Source organism: Triturus cristatus, chromosome 4_1 (assembly GCF_964204655.1).
Source record: "Triturus cristatus chromosome 4_1, aTriCri1.1, whole genome shotgun sequence".
Lineage (NCBI taxonomy): Eukaryota > Metazoa > Chordata > Amphibia > Caudata > Salamandridae > Triturus > Triturus cristatus.
The window spans coordinates 137,400,704-137,410,703 of NC_140585.1; the positions used below are offsets into that span (position 1 = coordinate 137,400,704).

Consider the following 10,000-nt stretch of genomic DNA (forward strand, 5'->3'; position numbering starts at 1 on the left):
TTCTGGCCGGTCGAAAATGCATCTTAAAAAATAGGCATTTAAAAATATACTTTGCAGTTTCAGAACACTAACATGTCTGTGAAGTGTACACAAGTAAAATGGGACCGTTTCAAAGTAACTAATCCCTCATAAACTTCTGAGAGGAAGCATGTAATAAATCTACCTAATTTTCTGGAAAAGATAGAGGGAGGATTTTTGTTATCACCTCAGATGGGACTCAAACCCACAATCTCTGGCTTAGGAGGCCAGTGCCTTATCCATTAGGCCACTGAGGCACACATGCATAGCTCTTTTCTAGAGACATTATTTAAATGTATTCTATGGTCAGACACTGGTGTGTGCACACAGGGCATTTCTCACTTCTCTCTATAAGTAAACTTCCCATTTTCATCCTCTTCCATCCCCGACTTTAACGCTCTCTTCTAAGCTATAATGGAGACTTTGCAATTTTAGCAAGTGGAGAGAAATTGGAGAACCACTTTGGACTCCACATTTCTTCTTCACTTACTTCTTTTCTCAATATACTGGGCTTAGAAAATGGTATCAAGCCATCCTTATCATCAGCAGGACACGGAAAGAGGCACCAAGTCTCCTAACCAAGTTCAACCACACTCTGCAACTTAACCATTGCACTACAAATTAGGCAACGGGGGCATCAGCAAAGGCAGCCCATGTGCCGATCCTTTATACATTTTGTGTAGTAATTTTCTTACTTGGAGCCAAAATCAGCACTTTAACTGCCCAAATCATACAGACTTTACACATGTAGCACTCTATGCACACATAGGCACACACCTTGCAGTTCTTCTACACACACTTAAGCTAAAAACCCATTCTGTCACGTCAAAATTCTGCAAACCTATTACATATTCAGTGCGTCGGCATAGAAGCACTTTTTAATGCCACTAAAATGCACAAGTAGTTAGACTGAAGATGCAACCTGAATGAGTTTACAGTATGTACTCCACTTTATTAATGATTAGTAATGAGAAAGTGAGGACTACAAGAGTATTGGAAAAGACTTTTTCCACTCTGAATGTAAAACAGATTGTGTGACCATTGGCCAAAAATGACCACGAAGGGACTCGAACCCTCAATCTTCTGATCCGAAGTCAGACGCCTTATCCATTAGGCCACGCGTTCATCCATTCACCTGAGATGATTTTTATCATGTAGGTGGTATGCATGGATGGAGAACATATTATTGAAAGGTATTCAGGTTTACATCCCATAGTGTTCTTTCAGCTCTTTTCGCTGGAAGCACTTTTTTGGAAGCTATATATTGAGTAGTTTATGAGTACGATATGCTTTTGTTTTCCTTTTTGCATACAAACCTCTTTCCTCATGAGTTTAAAGCTCATTTGTATTCTCTACATAGCTCTGGAAGTTTCCAGACGTGGAGTGAAACTGTTTTGAAAGTAGGACAAATTGCTCCTTCCTGCATATGCTAATTTTTCACACTCACATAGGTTGTATACGTTTTATGAATCCTGGCTTGACCTATTCAAGTAGCTGAAAGCCTGTCACCACCTCTAGAAACAAGATTCACACCAATCCAATTCATATCATTTTTTCCAAAGGAATATGTTCTGGCCGGTCGAAAATGCATCTCACAAAAATAGGCATTTAAAAATCTACTTTGCAGTTTCAGAACACTAACATGACTGTGAAGTGTACACAAGTAAAACGGGACAGTTTCAAAGTACCTAATCCCTCATAAACTTCTGAGAGGAAGCATGTAATAAATCTACCTAATTTTCTGGAAAAGAAAGAGGGAGGATTTTTGTTATCACCTCAGATGGGACTCGAACCCACAATCCCTGGCTTTGGAGGCCAGTGCCTTATCCATTAGGCCACTGAGACACACATGCATAGCTCTTTTCTAGAGGCATTATTTAAATGTATTCTATGGTCAGACACTGGTGTTTGCACACAGGGCATTTCTCACTTCTCTCTATAAGTAAACTTCCCATTTTCATCCTCTTCCATCCCCGACTTTAACGCTCTCTTCTATGCTATAATGGAGACTTTGCAATTTTAGCAAGTGGAGAGAAATTGGAGAACCACTTTCGACTCCACACTTCTTCTTCACTTACTTCTTTTCTCAATATACTGGGCTTAGAAAATGGTATCAAGCCATCCTTATCATCAGCAGGACACGGAAAGAGGCACCAAGTCTCCTAACCAAGTTCAACCACACTCTGCAACTTAACCATTGCACTACAAATTAGGCAACGGGGGCATCAGCAAAGGCAGCCAATGTGCCGATCCTTTATACATTTTGTGTAGTACTTTTCTTACTCGGAGGCAAAATCAGCACTTTAACTGCCCAAATCATACAGACTTTACACATGTAGCACTCTATGCACACATAGGCACACACATTGCAGTTCTTCTACACACACTTAAGCTAAAAACCCATTCTGTCATGTCAAAATTCTGCAAACCTATTACATATTCAGTGCGTCGGCATAGAAGCACTTTTTAATGCCACTAAAATGCACAAGTAGTTAGACTGAAGATGCAACCTGAATGAGTTTACAGTATGTACTCCACTTTATTAATGATTAGTACTGAGAAAGTGAGGACTACAAGAGTATTGGAAAAGACTTTTCCACTCTGAATGTAAAGCAGATTGTGTGACCATTGGCCAAAAACGACCACGAAGGGACTCGAACCCACAATCTTCTGATCCGAAGTCAGACGCCTTATCCATTAGGCCACGCGGTCATCCGTCCACCTGAGATGATTTTTATCATGTAGGTGGTATGCATGGATGGAGAACATATTATTGAAAGGTATTCAGGTTTCCATCCCATAGTGTTCTTTCAGCTCTTTTCGCTGGAAGCACTTTTTTTGAATCTATATATTGAGTATTTTATGAGTACGATATGCTTTTGTTTTCCTTTTTGCATACAAACCTCTTTCCTCATGAGTTTAAAGCTCATTTGTATTCTCTACATAGCTCTGGAAGTTTCCAGACGTGGAGTGAAACTGTTTTGAAAGTAGGACAAATTGCTCCTTCCTGCATATGCTAATTTTTCACACTCACATAGGTTGTATACGTTTTATGAATCCTGGCTTGACCTATTCAAGTAGCTGAAAGCCTGTCACCACCTCTAGAAACAAGATTCACACCAATCCAATTCAAATCATTTTTTCCAAAGGAATATGTTCTGGCCGGTCGAAAATGCATCTAAAAAAATAGGCATTTAAAAATATACTTTGCAGTTTCAGAACACTAACATGTCTGTGAAGTGTACACAAGTAAAATGGGACCGTTTCAAAGTAACTAATCCCTCATAAACTTCTGAGAGGAAGCATGTAATAAATCTACCTAATTTTCTGGAAAAGATAGAGGGAGGATTTTTGTTATCACCTCAGATGGGACTCAAACCCACAATCTCTGGCTTAGGAGGCCAGTGCCTTATCCATTAGGCCACTGAGGCACACATGCATAGCTCTTTTCTAGAGACATTATTTAAATGTATTCTATGGTCAGACACTGGTGTGTGCACACAGGGCATTTCTCACTTCTCTCTATAAGTAAACTTCCCATTTTCATCCTCTTCCATCCCCGACTTTAACGCTCTCTTCTAAGCTATAATGGAGACTTTGCAATTTTAGCAAGTGGAGAGAAATTGGAGAACCACTTTGGACTCCACATTTCTTCTTCACTTACTTCTTTTCTCAATATACTGGGCTTAGAAAATGGTATCAAGCCATCCTTATCATCAGCAGGACACGGAAAGAGGCACCAAGTCTCCTAACCAAGTTCAACCACACTCTGCAACTTAACCATTGCACTACAAATTAGGCAACGGGGGCATCAGCAAAGGCAGCCCATGTGCCGATCCTTTATACATTTTGTGTAGTACTTTTCTTACTCGGAGGCAAAATCAGCACTTTAACTGCCCAAATCATACAGACTTTACACATGTAGCACTCTATGCACACATAGGCACACACCGTGCGGTTCTTCTACACACACTTAAGCTAAAAACCCATTCTGTCACGTCAAAATTCTGCAAACCTATTACATATTCAGTGCGTCGGCATAGAAGCACTTTTTAATGCCACTAAAATGCACAAGTAGTTAGACTGAAGATGCAACCTGAATGAGTTTACAGTATGTACTCCACTTTATTAATGATTAGTAATGAGAAAGTGAGGACTACAAGAGTATTGGAAAAGACTTTTTCCACTCTGAATGTAAAACAGATTGTGTGACCATTGGCCAAAAATGACCACGAAGGGACTCGAACCCTCAATCTTCTGATCCGAAGTCAGACGCCTTATCCATTAGGCCACGCGTTCATCCATTCACCTGAGATGATTTTTATCATGTAGGTGGTATGCATGGATGGAGAACATATTATTGAAAGGTATTCAGGTTTACATCCCATAGTGTTCTTTCAGCTCTTTTCGCTGGAAGCACTTTTTTGGAAGCTATATATTGAGTAGTTTATGAGTACGATATGCTTTTGTTTTCCTTTTTGCATACAAACCTCTTTCCTCATGAGTTTAAAGCTCATTTGTATTCTCTACATAGCTCTGGAAGTTTCCAGACGTGGAGAGAAACTGTTTTGAAAGAAGGACAAATTGCTCCTTCCTGCATATGCTAATTTTTCACACTCACATAGGTTGTATACGTTTTATGAATCCTGGCTTGACCTATTCAAGTAGCTGAAAGCCTGTCACCACCTCTAGAAACAAGATTCACACCAATCCAATTCATATCATTTTTTCCAAAGGAATATGTTCTGGCCGGTCGAAAATGCATCTCACAAAAATAGGCATTTAAAAATCTACTTTGCAGTTTCAGAACACTAACATGACTGTGAAGTGTACACAAGTAAAACGGGACAGTTTCAAAGTACCTAATCCCTCATAAACTTCTGAGAGGAAGCATGTAATAAATCTACCTAATTTTCTGGTAAAGAAAGAGGGAGGATTTTTGTTATCACCTCAGATGGGACTCGAACCCACAATCCCTGGCTTTGGAGGCCAGTGCCTTATCCATTAGGCCACTGAGACACACATGCATAGCTCTTTTCTAGAGGCATTATTTAAATGTATTCTATGGTCAGACACTGGTGTTTGCACACAGGGCATTTCTCACTTCTCTCTATAAGTAAACTTCCCATTTTCATCCTCTTCCATCCCCGACTTTAACGCTCTCTTCTATGCTATAATGGAGACTTTGCAATTTTAGCAAGTGGAGAGAAATTGGAGAACCACTTTCGACTCCACACTTCTTCTTCACTTACTTCTTTTCTCAATATACTGGGCTTAGAAAATGGTATCAAGCCATCCTTATCATCAGCAGGACACGGAAAGAGGCACCAAGTCTCCTAACCAAGTTCAACCACACTCTGCAACTTAACCATTGCACTACAAATTAGGCAACGGGGGCATCAGCAAAGGCAGCCAATGTGCCGATCCTTTATACATTTTGTGTAGTACTTTTCTTACTCGGAGGCAAAATCAGCACTTTAACTGCCCAAATCATACAGACTTTACACATGTAGCACTCTATGCACACATAGGCACACACATTGCAGTTCTTCTACACACACTTAAGCTAAAAACCCATTCTGTCATGTCAAAATTCTGCAAACCTATTACATATTCAGTGCGTCGGCATAGAAGCACTTTTTAATGCCACTAAAATGCACAAGTAGTTAGACTGAAGATGCAACCTGAATGAGTTTACAGTATGTACTCCACTTTATTAATGATTAGTACTGAGAAAGTGAGGACTACAAGAGTATTGGAAAAGACTTTTCCACTCTGAATGTAAAGCAGATTGTGTGACCATTGGCCAAAAACGACCACGAAGGGACTCGAACCCTCAATCTTCTGATCCGAAGTCAGACGCCTTATCCATTAGGCCACGCGGTCATCCGTCCACCTAAGATGATTTTTATCATGTAGGTGGTATGCATGGATGGAGAACATATTATTGAAAGGTATTCAGGTTTACATCCCATAGTGTTCTTTCAGCTCTTTTCGCTGGAAGCACTTTTTTTGAATCTATATATTGAGTATTTTATGAGTACGATATGCTTTTGTTTTCCTTTTTGCATACAAACCTCTTTCCTCATGAGTTTAAAGCTCATTTGTATTCTCTACATAGCTCTGGAAGTTTCCAGACGTGGAGTGAAACTGTTTTGAAAGTAGGACAAATTGCTCCTTCCTGCATATGCTAATTTTTCACACTCACATAGGTTGTATACGTTTTATGAATCCTGGCTTGACCTATTCAAGTAGCTGAAAGCCTGTCACCACCTCTAGAAACAAGATTCACACCAATCCAATTCAAATCATTTTTTCCAAAGGAATATGTTCTGGCCGGTCGAAAATGCATCTAAAAAAATAGGCATTTAAAAATATACTTTGCAGTTTCAGAACACTAACATGTCTGTGAAGTGTACACAAGTAAAATGGGACCGTTTCAAAGTAACTAATCCCTCATAAACTTCTGAGAGGAAGCATGTAATAAATCTACCTAATTTTCTGGAAAAGATAGAGGGAGGATTTTTGTTATCACCTCAGATGGGACTCAAACCCACAATCTCTGGCTTAGGAGGCCAGTGCCTTATCCATTAGGCCACTGAGGCACACATGCATAGCTCTTTTCTAGAGACATTATTTAAATGTATTCTATGGTCAGACACTGGTGTGTGCACACAGGGCATTTCTCACTTCTCTCTATAAGTAAACTTCCCATTTTCATCCTCTTCCATCCCCGACTTTAACGCTCTCTTCTAAGCTATAATGGAGACTTTGCAATTTTAGCAAGTGGAGAGAAATTGGAGAACCACTTTGGACTCCACATTTCTTCTTCACTTACTTCTTTTCTCAATATACTGGGCTTAGAAAATGGTATCAAGCCATCCTTATCATCAGCAGGACACGGAAAGAGGCACCAAGTCTCCTAACCAAGTTCAACCACACTCTGCAACTTAACCATTGCACTACAAATTAGGCAACGGGGGCATCAGCAAAGGCAGCCCATGTGCCGATCCTTTATACATTTTGTGTAGTACTTTTCTTACTCGGAGGCAAAATCAGCACTTTAACTGCCCAAATCATACAGACTTTACACATGTAGCACTCTATGCACACATAGGCACACACCTTGCAGTTCTTCTACACACACTTAAGCTAAAAACCCATTCTGTCACGTCAAAATTCTGCAAACCTATTACATATTCAGTGCGTCGGCATAGAAGCACTTTTTAATGCCACTAAAATGCACAAGTAGTTAGACTGAAGATGCAACCTGAATGAGTTTACAGTATGTACTCCACTTTATTAATGATTAGTAATGAGAAAGTGAGGACTACAAGAGTATTGGAAAAGACTTTTTCCACTCTGAATGTAAAACAGATTGTGTGACCATTGGCCAAAAATGACCACGAAGGGACTCGAACCCTCAATCTTCTGATCCGAAGTCAGACGCCTTATCCATTAGGCCACGCGTTCATCCATTCACCTGAGATGATTTTTATCATGTAGGTGGTATGCATGGATGGAGAACATATTATTGAAAGGTATTCAGGTTTACATCCCATAGTGTTCTTTCAGCTCTTTTCGCTGGAAGCACTTTTTTGGAAGCTATATATTGAGTAGTTTATGAGTACGATATGCTTTTGTTTTCCTTTTTGCATACAAACCTCTTTCCTCATGAGTTTAAAGCTCATTTGTATTCTCTACATAGCTCTGGAAGTTTCCAGACGTGGAGAGAAACTGTTTTGAAAGAAGGACAAATTGCTCCTTCCTGCATATGCTAATTTTTCACACTCACATAGGTTGTATACGTTTTATGAATCCTGGCTTGACCTATTCAAGTAGCTGAAAGCCTGTCACCACCTCTAGAAACAAGATTCACACCAATCCAATTCAAATCATTTTTTCCAAAGGAATATGTTCTGGCCGGTCGAAAATGCATCTCACAAAAATAGGCATTTAAAAATCTACTTTGCAGTTTCAGAACACTAACATGACTGTGAAGTGTACACAAGTAAAATGGGACCGTTTCAAAGTAACTAATCCCTCATAAACTTCTGAGAGGAAGCATGTAATAAATCTACCTAATTTTCTGGAAAAGAAAGAGGGAGGATTTTTGTTATCACCTCAGATGGGACTCGAACCCACAATCCCTGGCTTAGGAGGCCAGTGCCTCATCCATTAGGCCACTGAGGCACACATGAATAGCTCTTTTCTAGAGACATTATTTAAATGTATTCTATGGTCAGACACCGGTGTGTGCACACAGGGCATTTCTCACTTCTCTCTATAAGTAAACTTCCCATTTTCATCCTGTTCCATCCCGACTTTAACGCTCTCTTATATGCTATAATGGAGACTTTGCAATTTTAGCAAGTGGAGAGAAATTGGAGAACCACTTTCAACTCCACACTTCTTCTTCACTTACTTCTTTTCTCAATATACTGGGCTTAGAAAATGGTATCAAGCCATCCTTATCATCAGCAGGACACGAAAAGAGGCACCAAGTCTCCTAACCAAGTTCAACCACACTCTGCAACTTAACCATTGCACTACAAATTAGGCAACGGGGGCATCAGCAAAGGCAGCCAATGTGCCAATCCTTTATACATTTTTTGTAGTACTTTTCTTACTCGGAGGCAAAATCAGCACTTTAACTGCCCAAATCATACAGACTTTACACATGTAGCACTCTATGCACACATAGGCACACACCTTGCAGTTCTTCTACACACACTTAAGCTAAAAACCCATTCTGTCCCGTCAAAATTCTGCAAACCTATTACATATTCAGTGCGTCGGCATAGAAGCACTTTTTAATGCCACTAAAATGCACAAGTAGTTAGACTGAAGATGCAACCTGAATGAGTTTGCAGTATGTACTCCACTTTATTAATGATTAGTAATGAGAAAGTGAGGACTACAAGAGTATTGGAAAAGACTTTTTCCACTCTGAATGTAAAGCAGATTGTGTGACCATTGGCCAAAAATGACCACGAAGGGACTCGAACCCTCAATCTTCTGATCCTAAGTCAGACGCCTTATCCATTAGGCCACGCGGTCATCCGTTCACCTGAGATGATTTTATCATGTAGGTGGTATGCATGGATGGAGAACATATTATTGAAAGGTATTCAGGTTTACATCCCATAGTGTTCTTTCAGCTCTTTTCGCTGGAAGCACTTTTTTGGAATCTATATATTGAGTATTTTATGAGTACGATATGCTTTTGTTTTCCTTTTTGCATACAAACCTCTTTCCTCATGCGTTTAAAGCTCATTTGTATTCTCTACATAGCTCTGGAAGTTTCCAGACGTGGAGTGAAACTGTTTTGAAAGTAGGACAAATTGCTCCTTCCTGCATATGCTAATTTTTCACACTCACATAGGTTGTATACGTTTTATGAATCCTGGCTTGACCTATTCAAGTAGCTGAAAGCCTATCACCACCTCTAGAAACAAGATTCACACCAATCCAATTCAAATCATTTTTTCCAAAGGAATATGTTCTGGCGGGTCGAAAATGCATCTCACAAAAATAGGCATTTAAAAATATACTTTGCAGTTTCAGAACACTAACATGACTGTGAAGTGTACACAAGTAAAATGGGACCGTTTCAAAGTAACTAATCCCTCATAAACTTCTGAGAGGAAGCATGTAATAAATCTACCTAATTTTCTGGAAAAGATAGAGGAAGGATTTTGGTTATCACCTCAGATGGGACTTGAACCCACAATCCCTGGCTTAGGAGGCCAGTGCCTTATCCATTAGGCCACTGAGGCATACATGCATCGCTCTTTTCTAGAGGCATTATTTAAATGTATTCTATGGTCAGACACCGGTGTGTGCACACAGGGCATTTCTCACTTCTCTCTATAAGTAAACTTCCCATTTTCATCCTCTTCCATCCCCGACTTTAACGCTCTCTTCTATGCTATAATGGAGACTTTGCAATTTTAGCAAGTGGAGAGAAATTGGAGAACCA

At 39.8% G+C, this 10,000-nt stretch overlaps 9 non-coding genes across 9 annotated transcripts; all 9 read right to left on the bottom strand.

The window, feature by feature from the left end:
• Positions 1 to 202: 202 nt before the first annotated feature.
• TRNAR-CCU (transfer RNA arginine (anticodon CCU)) lies at positions 203 to 275 on the bottom strand. The gene has a single exon. It is a non-coding gene; the product is annotated as a tRNA-Arg (tRNA).
• A 1,515-nt stretch (positions 276 to 1,790) lies between these two features.
• On the bottom strand, positions 1,791 to 1,863 carry TRNAW-CCA (transfer RNA tryptophan (anticodon CCA)). Its single transcript has one exon. It is a non-coding gene; the product is annotated as a tRNA-Trp (tRNA).
• Positions 1,864 to 2,657: 794 nt separating this feature from the next.
• Positions 2,658 to 2,730, bottom strand: TRNAR-UCG (transfer RNA arginine (anticodon UCG)). The gene has a single exon. It is a non-coding gene; the product is annotated as a tRNA-Arg (tRNA).
• A 646-nt stretch (positions 2,731 to 3,376) lies between these two features.
• TRNAR-CCU (transfer RNA arginine (anticodon CCU)) lies at positions 3,377 to 3,449 on the bottom strand. The gene has a single exon. It is a non-coding gene; the product is annotated as a tRNA-Arg (tRNA).
• A 1,515-nt stretch (positions 3,450 to 4,964) lies between these two features.
• TRNAW-CCA (transfer RNA tryptophan (anticodon CCA)) lies at positions 4,965 to 5,037 on the bottom strand. Its single transcript has one exon. It is a non-coding gene; the product is annotated as a tRNA-Trp (tRNA).
• A 794-nt stretch (positions 5,038 to 5,831) lies between these two features.
• Positions 5,832 to 5,904, bottom strand: TRNAR-UCG (transfer RNA arginine (anticodon UCG)). Its single transcript has one exon. It is a non-coding gene; the product is annotated as a tRNA-Arg (tRNA).
• Positions 5,905 to 6,550: 646 nt separating this feature from the next.
• TRNAR-CCU (transfer RNA arginine (anticodon CCU)) lies at positions 6,551 to 6,623 on the bottom strand. Its single transcript has one exon. It is a non-coding gene; the product is annotated as a tRNA-Arg (tRNA).
• Positions 6,624 to 9,005: 2,382 nt separating this feature from the next.
• Positions 9,006 to 9,078, bottom strand: TRNAL-UAG (transfer RNA leucine (anticodon UAG)). The gene has a single exon. It is a non-coding gene; the product is annotated as a tRNA-Leu (tRNA).
• Positions 9,079 to 9,724: 646 nt separating this feature from the next.
• TRNAR-CCU (transfer RNA arginine (anticodon CCU)) lies at positions 9,725 to 9,797 on the bottom strand. The gene has a single exon. It is a non-coding gene; the product is annotated as a tRNA-Arg (tRNA).
• Between the last annotated feature and the right edge of the window lie 203 nt (positions 9,798 to 10,000).